Source organism: Paramormyrops kingsleyae, chromosome 25 (genome assembly GCF_048594095.1).
Source record: "Paramormyrops kingsleyae isolate MSU_618 chromosome 25, PKINGS_0.4, whole genome shotgun sequence".
NCBI lineage: Eukaryota > Metazoa > Chordata > Actinopteri > Osteoglossiformes > Mormyridae > Paramormyrops > Paramormyrops kingsleyae.
Genome location: NC_132821.1, coordinates 7,568,537 through 7,584,187, shown reverse-complemented (window position 1 = coordinate 7,584,187; position 15,651 = coordinate 7,568,537). Strand labels below are relative to the sequence as shown.

Genomic DNA, 15,651 nt, shown 5'->3' with positions numbered 1-15,651 from the left:
GTGGCACTCCCTGTTGGTCGCGTGCTGGCGGCGCCCGCCGAGGCGCCCCCTGCTGACCGTACGCCCGAGGCGCCTGCCCAGGCGGCCCCAGCTGGTCGCACGCCTGCAGCTGCCTCCGCTCTGCCTGAGGCCGTCTCTCCCGTCCTGCCCGCGGCCCTGCCTGAGGCCGTCTCTCCCGTCCTGCCCGCGGCCCTGGCTGCCCCGCCTGCGACCACGCCCGCGGCCCTGGCTGCCCCGCCTGCGCCCACGCCCGAGGCTCCGGCTGCCCCGCTTGTTGCCTCCCTCCTGACTCCCTTGCCCTTACCCCGGCAAGGCCGACGCCCCCCAGGACCCCGCCTTTCGGTGTCCCGTAAGGGACGGGGACATAGGCGTCGGGCCCGGGTCCCGCCCGCCCTGCCCCCTGGCTCGCCCGTTCGGCCCCTGGCTGTGGCTCGGTGGCTGCCTGCGGGTCCTCCGGCTCGGGGTCGGCGGTCGCCTCCGGGTCCCCCCCTGGTTCCTCGGTGCCGGTCCTCGGTCCGGCTGCGCCTCCGCCTGCCGCGGCTTCCCCCTCCTGCCTGCACCGGTGTTCCCTCCTGTTCCCTCCGTGTCCCCTCCGTCACTCCCTCGTCCCGTTCCCTTGGCCCCTGGGTGGTCCCCTCCTGCTCCCTCCTCCCTCTCGCCTGCGGCCCCTCCGGCCGCTGCCCGTCGCCCGCCTGGGTTCCTTCGGGCTCCCCTGGTTCCTCCTCCCTTTCCCTCCGTCCCGCCTGTTTCTGCTCCTCGTCCCTCTGTGTCTCCTTCGTTCCCTTCTGGTCCCTTTTTCCCTCCTGTCTTTGCTCCTCGTCCCTCGGTGTCTCCTGTGTTCACTCCTCGCCCTGTTGTTCCTCCATTTTCTGTCCCCTCTGTGTCTCCTTTCTCTGTCTGCCTGTCTGCGTTTCCTGTTCTTTGTCAGGTCCTGTCTTTCTGTTGGTCCTTGTTCCTGTTCTGTGTCTCTGTCCTGTTTCCGGTGTCTCGTTGATGTTTTTGCTTTTGTCTTCCAGGTCCTGTTCCCCGGTCTCGTCCCGTCCGTCACCTCCTCTCGGGCGCGCCCGGTGTGCGCGCCTTTGGGGGGGGGTTCTGTCATGATCCGCTCCGTCCGCTCCTGATGTGTGCCACGCCCACCTCGTTACCTCGTGTTCAGCCCTGATTGTGATCACCTGAGTCCTGTTATGTCTAGCTTGTCTTTTGTATTTAGTCCTCGTCTGAGTCAGTCTTCCCCAGATCCGTCACTAATGTTCGTTGATGTTTGTAGGTGTTTCTGTCCTGTTGTCCGGAATAAACCCCGTTTGCCTGCATTCTCGGCTTGCTTCGCCTGCTTCCCGGCTCGCTCGCTCACCAGTCACGACAATTTCAGAGCTAAAAGCAAATAAATAATAATAATAATAATAATGCGATGGGCTGGCCCCCTGTCCAGGGTTGTTGCTTCCGCGATAGGCTCCAGACCCCCCGCGACCCAGTAGGATGAGCGGGTTGGAAAATGGATGGATAATAATAATAAAACAAATAATAATAAATGGCATTATGAATGTTTAGACCAGGGAGGCCAAGCTTATACAGACTGGGCAACATGCTCATAGGATTGGATAATTTCAGTTCGACCAGTGTCTAATCTTCAGCATGATAATACAGAACTGAGTTGGGGGAAAAAAGAAAGGAATGATGAACTCTGAAGAGAAGTTTAAGTTTTCACCAGTTGAAATTAGTTAAAATAGTAAATATCATCTTCATTTGTCCCTAGATTCTTTAAGATCAAACAAATTTTAGAAAACCACTAAGATATTTGCCAAAAACAGTGGACAGCTGCATCAGGCTGAACAGTGTCTTTGATATTTTTCAGAATAAATTGTCAAACCTCACCTTTGTTTGATATGCATATCCTGGTCAATTAAATCTGCTATACACCAAACTGATAGAGAGCCTTCAGCAATCTCAGTTTCTTGAAATTAATAATGCTTAATGAACTGTAGGGTCATGTATATAGTAATAAACTAATAAGAAATACAAAATTATGATTTAGAGTAGCATAGAATTTTAGAAGGGATTGTATTTGTATCATAAATTTTTATACCAATTTGCAGAATGGACAATTGTAAAAGGAAACAACTGGAATACACAAGACGGTGGAAAGTTGCAAAGAGGGCACTCAATAGACCAGTTGCAGCAAGGGATTATGTGGCAGAAGACAGCAATGAAGACTCTGACCATTTTTATTTGGACTTGACAGAAAATTCAGAGAATGACATTATGCACCAGCTGTGTCAAACTGAATCAAATGACTATCTAGAACACAATGAACCAGAAGACACTAACAGTGAACGAGAAATGTGGGATGCCATAGATAACTCTTTGGTGTTGTCATCTGACACAGATGAATCTGAAAATGCAGAGGATGCCACACTTGCAAATGATCTTAGGAAGTGGGTTGGCAAATTTGGAGTTAGGCATAATTCAGTGGATGATTTGCTAAAAATACTAAAAAACCATGGACATAATGATTTGCCATCAACAGCAAGAACACTCATTGGAAGTATCCAACATATTGACATAGAAAACAAGTCTGGCATGAAATACATTTATATTGGTTTTAAAGAAAGATTAGCAAAACACATCTCACAGACAACTGCCCTACCTGATGATCAGTGTACCATAGAGATATCACTTAACATTGATGGCTTACCACTTTTTAAAAGTAGTTGCAAATGTTTATGGCCAATCCTTTGTGCAGTGCATTTGGAAAATGTAATTATATTTCCTGTTGCCCTTACATATGGTTCTTCCAGGCCATCTGACTTAGAATTTATGAGAGATACAGTTACTGAATTGGAGGATTTGTTACAGCATGGGATCATTCATGACAGCAGACATATTAATGTCAAGCTTCGTTTGTATTGTGTGTAATGCTCCTGCCAAAGCCATGGTGAAAGCCACAAAACTTTATTCAGGCTACTATGGCTGTGACAGGTGTACACAGATAGGGAAGTGGCTTGGTGGGATGACTTATCAAGAGGTAGAAAACTTGATCCTGCGCACAGACAACAGCTTTAGAACGAAGCAACATAAAGAACACCACAATGGAGATTCCATTCTGTGTCTTGCATCTATTGATATGGTTCATAACTTTCCAGTTGACTATATGCACCAAGCATGCCTTGGTGTTATGAAGAGACTGTTACTGATGTGGATAAGAGGTAAAAAGGAAGTGAAGATGTCTGGAGGTCAAGCTGCAGAAGTAAGCCAAAGGTTAACAAATCTGCAACAATCAATCCCTTCAGTCTTTGCCAGGAAACCAAGAGGCCTTCAGGAATTAGATAGATGGAAGGCTACAGAATACAGGCAGTTTCTCCTATACACGGGAAAACTCGTTTTGAAAGGCATACTGTGACAAGATTTATACGATCGCTTCATGTCCCTTAGCGTAAGTATGTCAATACTTGTGTGTGGCAAATTTGTACAATACCCTCGACTAAGGGAGTATGCTGAGGAGTTGCTGCAATACTTTGTCTCCCAGGGTCGTATTTTGTATGGTCCTGAGTTCATTGTTTATAATGTGCACAGCATGCTTCATATTGGACAAGATGCTGAAAGATATGGGAGCCTGGATCAGTGCAGTGCTTTTCCATTTGAAAATTATCTGCAGAAGTTGAAAAGGCTAGTGCGTTCCGGAAAGAATCCACTCTCTCAGGTGGTAAAACGGCTTGCTGAAGTCGATGATGTCATTTGTAAAAAGACAGCCGATCCCAAAATTTCATCGAAAAGGCCAAATAATGCTTTTCTTTTAGACAGTTTATGTTGTGAAATTATATCCAGCACAAATGAGAACCCACAGCAAGGAGATGTCATGTGCAGAGTCTATGAAGGTGGAGATGCTTTCTTCAAAGAACCATGTGATTCACGATTAATTGGGGTATACTCTGTGAACACAAAAAACTCTCACATTGAAATCTTAAAAAAGGATCAACTTAAAAGAAGGGCAATACTGATTGAACGGAGACACCAGAAAATTATATTTATGGCCATTCTGCATGACCTATAAACAGGAAGTGCATGTCAGAATCTATATATTGCAGCTTTGAGGGTACCCATCAAGTGACATGCTGGACTAATGCCAAGTGTAATAGTGTAAATAGCTGTGTGTTATCATGTATTGTGTTGTCATTGTCTTCAGTAATGTTAGATATAGTATTTAACGTTATCTGTTGTAAATAATGTGTGTGTGTGTGTGTGCACCCATCCCGTGGATTGTAAGTAGTCAGGGCAGCCAACATGATGGGCAGTGTATGTGTTGTAAGTGTGACTGGTACAGTATATATCAGATAAAGCCATTTTTGTGCTTTGGCTGCAGCTGTCTGGCCTCATTATTACCATGCTGTTGCCATGTCCAGTACCTGCACCACAATACTAATAACATCTACATGTCTTGTACAGGTACATAATCTACATTAAGTTCAATGTTCCAGATTCCAGATAGTTACATGTAGTTACATATATTAAAAGTCCAGTTTTATCAACTTCTTCATGAATTTCAGGTAATATTGGATTGTACTTTACAAAATGGAGAAATCAGGCTTCATAGTTGTTGAATTCATAGATGAGGAAGCTGTCCAAGTGGTTCCAAATTCATGGCTGGAAGAAAACGAAGGGGTGAGTATTATAACTAGCCTATTGATTTTTGTACAAGTAAATTATATTAGGCTATACTGTTAGTAAAGGTGCAGAGGGTAAGCATTTTCTGAAACTACTGAGTGTGATAATTTATTATGGAATGTAGTTACTAACTACATTTCATACATTTCATAATCAATAGTTAAACTCAGTAATGAATACTGCATCTCAACTGTTTTAGGAGCTGTATGCATACTTTTCACCATTCAAAGCCACAGGGAAAGTGAGGAAGAGAGAGCTGCCAGACCAGCACAATTGGCCAAAATACAGAATCATAGAGTTCCCCAAATCCTACACTGGTAAATGATATACAAAAATCTAAATCGCTGCTCACATCACGGGCCATCCTGATCGTGCCCCCTCCCCCCCACAGCTCATTATTGAAAGCATGTTGAACATGTGCATGTTGAACATGTGCTCCGGGCTCTATCCGTGCCTGCGCGCTGCCGCCTGTGGCCGTGGGGTTCCTGGCTCGTGCTCGCCGGTGGGGGGCGCCCGGTGCCTCCCCCCCTGCCTTCCTTGGGTGGACGCGCAGCCTTCCGGTAGCGGGGGGCCCGGGTACCTGGCCGCTGTGGGGCGGCTGGGTCCATGACCCGTCGGGGCTTTCCCGGCCGTCTGGGGGATCCGGGGCGGCGTTGTTGTGGCCTCGCACACTCACTGGGAATCATTCCATGTTAACCTGCACACTCATACATACACTCACAACACACAAACATACACAGATGCGTACACAAACACATACACGTATGCGTACACACACACACATACACGTACATATGCACACGCACACATACACACACTTTCATATCAACACACATACACTTAGAACGCACACACACATAGACATGCACGCACACATACACACAGGAGAGCCTAGGGCTCTCATCCCCTATTTTACCCCTGTTTCTCCTTGTATGGGTGTGGGTGTGAGAGTGTGTGTGAAAGTTGGTGTGTGGCTTCCACTCCCTCCTCTCAGATGCAGATACGGGTACGACGATATTTAGACAGTGTTCCTGGTGGTCTGCTTATGCATATATATTTTCTTTCGTTGGTATTAACGTATTTAATTCCAGGAGCAGATACTGACACAAGCACATTCCCATGTCATAATAGTACCACTGGTTTCTTTGTGTGTATACTGTTTGTGTGTGTCCCTGGATTTTATCTTTCAGATACAGCAGCTGGTGTGATGATACGGTGTAAAGCAGCAAGATGCAGAAGCTGTCCTCTTATTACTCTTTCTTTTTTGTTCTACTGTTTATGTATTATTTCTCTTTCCCTGTCTCTCTCTCTGACCTCCCTCCTTATTTTATTTTTATTATGCATTTATTTATTTTTCTACTTCCTCTGTATCTCACCCCTTTCTCTCCTTTCTCACTTTCTCTATCTCTTTCCCCCTAACCCCCCCTGTCAGCTCCGGCTTTGTGGCACAATGACATACAACCGATTAATAAAGAGTATACCTCAAGTAACAAGAGGAGCTTAAAAAAAAAAAAAAAAAAAAAAAAACATGTGCATATAGTTTTCAGCTGCTCACTTGCTTAGACAAATGCTGACGGGTCGGCCCCATGCGCACCAAAGGAAGTTCTGACTTTGATGCAACAGATAGAGCAAGATATTTGGAATGCGTGACAGTGCTACCATTGTCATATGTAATAAATGCACAACAATATTAGTTAGTTGTGAAGAAATATAATGTTAGATTACTGAAGTATTTAGATAAAAATTACATGACCATGTTTATAAAGCAAGTCAAATGCAAATTACAAAATACAATTTTGTATAATACAAAATTGTATTTTGTAATTTGTATTTGACTTGCTTTATAACATGGTCATGTAATTTATATACAGTATTTAACAAAGAATTTTTAAACAAATGTATCAGAAATACTGCCCATCCCTGCTTTTGCCAGCACATTGCAGAGCCTTTTTAGTAATTTAAACTACTGAAAAACATGACATTAACAATTTAAAAAAATCTTCTAAACAACTACTGGAATTTTACTGTCTTCGTCTTAGAATCATACGACAAGGCATACAAAATGAGCAAGAGAGCTGAAGAAACCTCCAACCTAGACTCCCAGGAGGAACAATCTGTGGGTAAACCCAGAGTACCCAAGACCCCTGCTCGATTCCAGGATGATCATTACAATGCTGCAGATGGTATGCTGCATGTTACTTGTTTTAACGTCAAATTTGCTGCCAGTACAATGCCCCAAAATCATTATGTCATATTGAAATCACAGATGAAGGTGAGAACATTGAGCCAGTGCAGAAAAAAAGAAAACTGCAGTCATCTCTGCCAAAGGCTCCAGCCTTTACATATCACAAGTCAAATAATTCAAAAGGTATGAAATCATATTTTATTTAAATGAATTATGCATTACAAAACAAATATATTTGTAAAAACACAAAGTGTGGTTTCATAAAGTCAAGCATGAACACTGCACAAAATTATAGGCTAATTTAATTTATATATATTCTTACTAGCTTATTTTTATTTCTATACTCTGTGCAATATATTCTTACATCATTGAGGTTGTATAATATTAGATCATACTTATATAAACAGTACCATCTCTCTAGATTCAAAATGGTATGGGGGATCTTTTATTTACCTCTTCCAGATTCTGACAAGCCTACAAGAGGCCCATCCCCAGGCCATACACAAACACTGTTTCCTGTCCTTCAACCCAGAGACTCACCACCAGCATTTTCATCAGGACAAAAGGCTTTACCTGAAAGTAATTGCAGATGTACCAGTTGTCATGATTATAGTTACTGTGTTTCACAAGATATGAAATATCTTGTGCTTCTTAATCTCATCCAAAGGTTGGTATATTGCTGTTTTTTAAATGATGTATATCATATTCTATAGGATCACCCACTCCTCCTGGCCCAACACATCTATACCGAAGTAAAGATTCCGCTGTTGAACGTCAGTTGACATTAGGTAAACTAGTTAACACTGGTTGTTCTCTTACTTTCTAACTCACCACAATTTTGGAGTGCAGGCAGTACAGTCAGTATTGTTCTTACAGTGTTAAATTTAAGTCTTAGTGTTAAATTGACACCAGTTACATGACTGTGACTTCATCTCTCCCCTGATTACAAGCCCGTATGGGTGGCACACAGGAACAAAAATGGGTGGCCCATATCTGCCCCATCTTAAAGTGTACTCAAGGACTCATATGAGGACCATAAGAACCACCCCAGATTTATCCACCATCATGGGAACGACTGACCAATATGGACCTAACGGCCTTTTGTCTTTTTTATATATTAAAACTTTATCTCTATCAGTTCAACACTGATTGTTCTTTAAGATTAGGTAACTGTTCCTGTGAGATGAACAGAACCTTGCTCTTTTGTGCTTTTCTTTGGATTTTATTGGCTTTGCGTAAGAGGAAAACTCTTGGGCACTTGTAGAAGTCTCCAGAGTGGTATAAAAGGTATTTTAATGGGAGAGAAGGGGTTGTTGATGTAAGATCATTTTGAATACTAGTGTTGGCCTTGTGGTTAAGAAGACATGAACAATTGCAATCAGCTGTTTAACAGTAAATTGCCACTGTTTCATAATTTCCCCCAAGACTGGTATCAGAAAAATAGAAAAGTCCTGCCTGAAGGTCCATGTTGAGCAGAGTTGTTTAAAAGTAAATAAGGAATTTACTCTCTGAATTCTATGACAGGTTTCAGATTAAGTGTCCTGATGAAACTGGATACAATAATTGAAAATCAAAGACAGCACACATCTCTCCTTCAAAGGCTTCTCATATCACAGCCAGGAACCCGGGATGAGCTGGAAGATGTTCTGCCCTCTGCAGCTGATACAGTAGAGGAACTTGACAGTCTCTGCTCTAAAGCAACCTCAGATAAGGAGTTTAGAAGGAAAATAGTGAGTTTGATAGTTATGTTCAGTATGGTCCATCCTTCATTACAGTTTTTCTCGATTGCTAAAACACTATAACCAATCTTTTGAACTAAAATTTCAAAACCATAATGCTATTTTTCAAAAAGCACACCCATTTCCCTGAACTATAAACACTATTCCCCTGCTTTAACACATGAGTCAAATTTGGTGAACTGTTACTGCAAAACTCTACACAGAAATCCCTACATTTTTCAGTGCTTACACCATGTGGTCATTTAGAAAGCACTAGCATTCAATAATGTTAACTTAAGTCAGCAGAGTTTAAGCTCAGTTAGCACACAATTAACCAAGTGGAAACACTAGGAGTCAAAATTTATCACACACCAATCAGAAACTTTGATGGATAGATAAAAGGGCCAAAGTCAGCTCATTCAGGTTTGAAACAATGGATCCAAAGAGATGCAAAGGAGGAGGTCGAGGAAGAGGAGTAGAAGGAGGTCCAGGACATCAGGGAGGACGAGGTGGAGGAGGAGGTGGAGGACCATAATTGGCCATCGGGCTATTGTAAATGTCCCTAGTCAGCGTGGAGGGAATGTCACTATGTGCGCAGCCATCAGCCAACGAGGGGTACTCCACCGCCATGCCATTCTAGGACCCTATAACACTATGCTTCTCCTTGCTTTTCTTGATGGTCTAAGACAACATATGTTCCAGCTGGACTACAGGGAACCAACACAGCCAGAGCAGCCTCACTACGTTGTTGTAGTGAGGCTGGATAACGTCAGCTTCCATCGCGCTGCTCTGGTTCATGACTGGTTTACCAATAACCCAAGGTTTTCTAACATCTTTCTGCCTGCATACTCTCCCTTTCTAAACCCGATAGAGGAGTTATTTTCGGCATGGCGGTGGAAAGTGTACGACAGAACCTTATGTCCGTGTTCACCTCCTCCAGGCCATGGAAGAAGCCTGCCTAGACATATCAGTAGATGCATGCCAGGGGTGGATCAGGTATCCATGAGGATTTTACCCCCGCTGCCTGGCTAGGGCCAATATAGCCTGTGATGTGGATGAGATTCTCTGGCCTGATCCAGACCAAAGACAGGATGCTGAGGTGGAATAATGTTTTTGGTGTGTGTTGTACTGTATAGTACATGAATAAAAATGTGTCACTGTATATACATTGCGTCTTTTGTGTTCATCATGTGAAAAGATTTTTGAGGGGAAGAACCACAAGCAACATAACTTGCCAGTTTTGGCAATATTGTTTTTAATTTATTGCACCAATATGTAAGACTATGTTGTAGTGTGTGTGTTTTGAGGCCTTGTGTGTGATGTCTGTGGGCAAAGTTTGTTTTTTCAGAAACAGTGAATGGTTTTGAGTGTAGAGCTTCATCTTGACCTGAAAATACGATGTTTGGGAAATTGGGTGAGACGTTATGGATTTGTGTTTACTGTTTTGAGAATACGAGGCATAGTTTCAAGAAGTGTGTTTAAGCAATCGAGAAAAACTGTAATACTCAAATTGTTTTTTGATTTCCAATTCACAAGAATAGTTTTCTTGGCGATGCACAAGGCGGTGAGAACCATTTGTGTTGCACTACCCTCCAGATCCATATTACTTACATCGCCTAGCAAGCATAATCTCGGGGAAGCCGGAATATTATACCCTAAATACGTAGATAAGTCTTCGCATACCCTCTGCCAAAATAGGTGAACAGCTGTGCATTCCCACATAGCGTGCATATAGTCATCTGGTGCATTCCCACATAGCGTGCATATAGTCATCTGGTGCATTCCCACATAGCGTGCATATAGCTGTCTGGTGCATTATTTGTGCAGTAAGGGCAGGTGTCGGATTCTATGAGGCCCATCTTGAACATCCTTTGTCCTGTGTAGTGTGTTCTATGGAGAGTCTTATATTGTATGAGTTGCAGATTGGGTTTTTTGGTCATTCTTAAAGTATTTAAACATATTTGTGTCCAGATGCTCTGGTCTATACTAATTGATAAATCAATTTCCCATTTTGAGGTTGGGAGAGATATTGAGTCGTTTAAATCTGACAATGATCTGTATATTTTTGACATTGTTTTAGGAGCATGGATTCTCAGTAGTTGGGTTACCTTTGTAGGTAATTGTAGATTTAATTCATCATGTCCGTATTTAACCCGCAATATATATTTAAGTTGGTGGTACTCTAGAAACTTGCTTCTCTGAATATTGTACTGTGAAACAAGTTCTTCAAATGGAATAAATTGTCCATTTTGGATAATATGCTCTAGATACCGTATGCCTTTATCCCTCCATACAGTGAAATTTAACACTTTCTTGTTCAGTAGGATGTCTGGATTGTTCCAGATGGGCGTTCGTTGGCATGGGGTTAGCGAGGATTTGTTTAATTTAAGAAAGTCCCACCAGGCTGTCAGAGATGTTCTAATATTAATACTTAGGAAACATTTATGGTGTTTGATGCTAGAGCTGATAAATGGCAAATCGGAGATATCTAAATTATCACAGAACTCCTGTTCTACATTTAGCCATAGTCTGTCTAGCGGGCTTGGATTAATCCATTTCAAAACATATTGTAATCTATTGGCAAGAAAGTAGTAGTAAAAATTTGGCAAATCTAAACCTCCGCATTGTTTAGTCTTTTGTAAGGTTTTTATACTAATTCTTGGTGGCTTATCCCGCCATAGAAATTTGGAAATGTGTGAATTTAATGAATTGAACCAGGCAGAAGAGGGTTTACAGGGGATCATTGAGAACAAATAGTTAATTTTGGGTAGAACCATCATTTTAATAGAGGCCACCCTCCCCATGAGTGATATGGGCAGGGTTTTCCACCGTATAAGATCGTCTTCTATTGTTTTAAGTAGTGGAGTAAAGTTTAATTTTTGCAGGTCTGACAGCCTGGGGGAAATATTTATACCTAAATATTTGATATTTCCTGATTGTAATGTAGTAGTTGGCGCATTTTGAAAATCGCAGTTTATAGGCAGGACTGTGGATTTTGACCAGTTAATGGAATACTCAGAGATTGATGAAAATCTTTCTATGACTGAAATTGTGTGAGATAGGGAGGATTGAGAGTTTGGAAGGAAAATTAATACATCATCTGCATAAAGACTTATCTTATGAAGCTCATTTTTAATTTGAATACCTGTAATATCTCTATTTTGTCTTATCATGGCTGCTAGAGGTTCAATAAAAATAGCGAAGAGAGAGGGGGAGAGTGGGCAGCCTTGTCTAGTACCCCTCTGGAGAAGAAAGCTTGGTGAAGTTTGGTCGTTTGTCCTGACTGATGCATTAGGAGAGCTATATAGAATTTTAATCCAGGTAATAAAAGATGATCCAAACCCAAATTTATTTAGTGCTGCTATAAGAAATTTCCAATTTACCCTGTCGAAAGCCTTTTCTGCATCTAAAGAAATAATTGTAGTTTCTAGTTTGTTGATGGTAGAGTAATCCATTAAGTTAATTAATGCCAACAATGGCATTTAAATATTAAATGAGCAAATTGATTTCATTTGTTCTTCTCTTGTGATCTAAAAGCAATGAGGCTACCACACACTGAAAAAAATCTACTGTAAAATAACAGTCGAAAGTCTGGCAGCAGGTGTGCTAGACAAAACCTGTTAACGGTGAAAAACATTTTCACCAAATGTACATCAGTACAAGTCCAGAAGCTGCAGAGAACAACAAACTTCATAGCCTGCATCAAAACAAGCATTAAAGATTTTCCCACTAACTGCAATCTTTACAAAACCATCTTTTGTTGCCAAACAACAAAATCCTATGAGAATCTACTGCTGTGGCAGAAATGATTTCGTACCGTGGCTGGGGAATTTATACTGTTGCCCTATTCAACACCATCATGGTTAAAAGTTTAAACAAAGCCAGTACCCTGTCATGCTATGCAAATATACATCAGGACTATTGGTCAAATAAATTCGTTTTGTCATTCAAAGTAGGTCTAATAGGATTTTTTAAATTTCACGTAACGCTGTCAGTGAAATTTTATTTTATAGAGACGCAGCAGCAGCATCAACAGAAAAAAATTGAGGAATTTAAAACGTGGATGCTTAGCCTGTATATTCTTTAGGCTATTAAGCCCACTGATTCCTTAATTTTTAAGCCTATTTTTGTGTGGAATGCAATTGCCAAACCTGTCCGTTGTTGCCTATATGTTGCTTAAAAATAAATATTTTCTGAGTGGCAATGTTGCCGTTGCTCATATTTCTTTATGATATAAGGCTTCGGTTTAAGGTGACATTTGTTAGGCATGCAGATTATTTGTCCCTCTTAAATTGGAGCGAGCGTGGAGCGATTTGACTGAAGCGGGAAGAAATTTTAGTGGAGTGAGGAGCGGTGTTGAGCAGAGCGGCTTAGTGCGAATTAGAGCGGAGAAGCGGGCGGAGCCAACAGCCTCCACTGCGCTCACATGCTCTGATACAAATTATAATAATCATTAATCATTAATAATTTAGCCATACTAAGCTGCTTAAATTGTGGGCGTAAATAAATGTCCGTATAGCACAGAAAAGCTGGCGCACGGCCAAATGTTGCGCCTGTCATCTGAAGCCCTAGTGATTACTGCGCATGCGTGATATAATACCGGTATGATATCGCCCAGCCCTAATTCCTAGCCTAGCTTATGCTATTGTACCTTACCCATTCCTAGCCTACCTAATCCTATTCTATATTACCTTAGCCATTCCTATCCTACCTTGTGCAATTCTATCTTACCTTACCCATTCCTATCCTACCTTGTGCTATTCTATCTTACCTTACCCATTCCTATCCTACCTTGTGCTATTCTATCTTACCTGACCCATTCCAATCCTACCTTATGCTATTTCTTATCTTAGCCGTTCATATCTTACCCATTCCCATCCTACCTCATCCTATTCTATCTTACCTTAGCCATTCCTATCCTACCTTATGCTATTCTATCTTACCTTACCCATTCAACAACAACAAATAACAAATTTATTTTTGTATAGTGCATTCTCACAACATTACATCGTCTTAAAGCGCTTTACAGCATCCCCACCAAAAGCCCCCAGTGAGTAAGCCATAGGCGACACTATCCTACCTTATACTATTCAATCTTATCCGTTCCTATCCTACCTCATCCTATTGTAACTTATCTTAGCCATTCCTAGCCTACCTTATGGTATTCTACCTTACCCATTCCTATACTACCTAATCCTATTCTCTTACCTTAGCCATTCCTATCCTACCTTATGCTATTCTACCTTACCCGAATCTATCATTCCTTAGCCATTCCTATCCTACCCTATGCTATTCTACCTTACCCATTCCTAGCCTACCTAATCCTATTCTATATTACCTCATCCTATTGTAACTGATCTTAGCCATTTCTAGCCTAGCTTATGCTATTGTACCTTACCCATTCCTAGCCTACCTAATCCTATTCTATATTACCTCATCCTATTGTAACTGATCTTAGCCATTCCTAGCCTAGCTTATGCTATTGTACCTTACCCATTCCTAGCCTACCTAATCCTATTCTATATTACCTTAGCCATTCCTATCCTACCTTAGGCTATTCTATCTTACCTTGCCCATTCCTATCCTACCTTATGCTATTCTATCTTACCTTACCCATTCTTATCCTATCTTCTCCTATTCTATCTTACCTTACCCATTCCTATCCTACCTTATCCTATTCTATCTTACCTGCCCCATTCCAATCCTATCTTATCATATTCTATCTTGCCTTACCCATTCCCATCCTACCTCATCCTTTTCTATCTTACCTTAGCCATTCCCATCCTACCTCATCCTTTTCTATCTTACCTTAGCCATTCCTATCCTACCTTATGCTATTCTATCTTACCTCACCCATTCCTATCCTACCTTATGCTATTCTATCTTACCTTACCCATTCCTATCCTACCTTATCCTATTCTATCTTACCTCACCCATTCCAATCCTACCTCATCATATTCTATCTTGCCTTACCCATTCCCATCCTACCTCATCCTATTCTATCTTACCTCACCCATTCCCATCCTACCTCATCCTATTCTATCTTACCTCACCCATTCCTATCCTACGTAATCCTATTCTATCTTACCTTACCCATTCCTATCCTACCTCATCCTATTCTATCTTACCTCACCCATTCCAATCCTACCTCATCATATTCTATCTTGCCTTACCCATTCCCATCCTACCTCATCCTATTCTATCTTACCTCACCCATTCCCATCCTACCTCATCCTATTCTATCTTGCCTTACCCATTCCCATCCTACCTCATCATTTTCTATCTTACCTTAGCAATTCCTATCCTACCTTATGCTATTTCTTCTTAGCCATTCATATCTTACCCATTCCTATCCTACCTTATGCTATTCTATCTTACCTCACCCATTCCTATCCTACCTTATGCAATTCTATCTTACCTTACCCATTCCAATCCTACCTCATCATATTCTATCTTGCCTTACCCATTCCCATCCTACCTCATCCTATTCTATCTTACCTTACCCATTCCTATCCTACCTTATCATATTCTATCTTGCCTTACCCATTCCCATCCTACCTCATCCTTTTCTATCTTACCTTAGCCATTCCTATCCTACCTTATGCTATTTCTTATCTTAGCCGTTCATATCTTACCCATTCCTATCCTACCTTATACTATTCTATCTTACCTCACCCATTCCTATCCTACCTTATGCTATTCTATCTTACCTTACCCATTCCAATCCTACCTCATCATATTCTATCTTGCCTTACCCATTCCCATCCTACCTCATCCTATTCTATCTAACCTTACCCATTCCCATCCTACCTCATCCTATTCTATCTTACCTTAGCCATTCCAATCCTACCTTATGCTACTTTCTTATCTTAGCCGTTCATATCTTAGCCATTCCTATCCTACGTAATCCTATTCTATCTTACCTTAGCCATTCCTATCCTTCCTCATCCTATTCTATCTTACCTTAGCCATTCCTATCCTACGTAATCCTATTCTATCTTACCTTAGCCATTCCTATCCTTCCTCATCCTATTCTATCTTACCTTAGCCATTCCTATCCTACGCAATCCTATTCTATCTTACCTTAGC

General features: G+C 41.7%; 1 long non-coding RNA gene across 1 annotated transcript; it reads left to right on the top strand.

The window, feature by feature from the left end:
- The first annotated feature begins 6,940 nt into the window (after positions 1-6,940).
- On the top strand, positions 6,941-7,607 carry LOC140583105 (uncharacterized). Its single transcript, XR_011985896.1, has 3 exons — positions 6,941-7,027; positions 7,307-7,423; positions 7,558-7,607. It is a non-coding gene; the product is annotated as an uncharacterized lncRNA (long non-coding RNA).
- Positions 7,608-15,651: the final 8,044 nt, after the last annotated feature.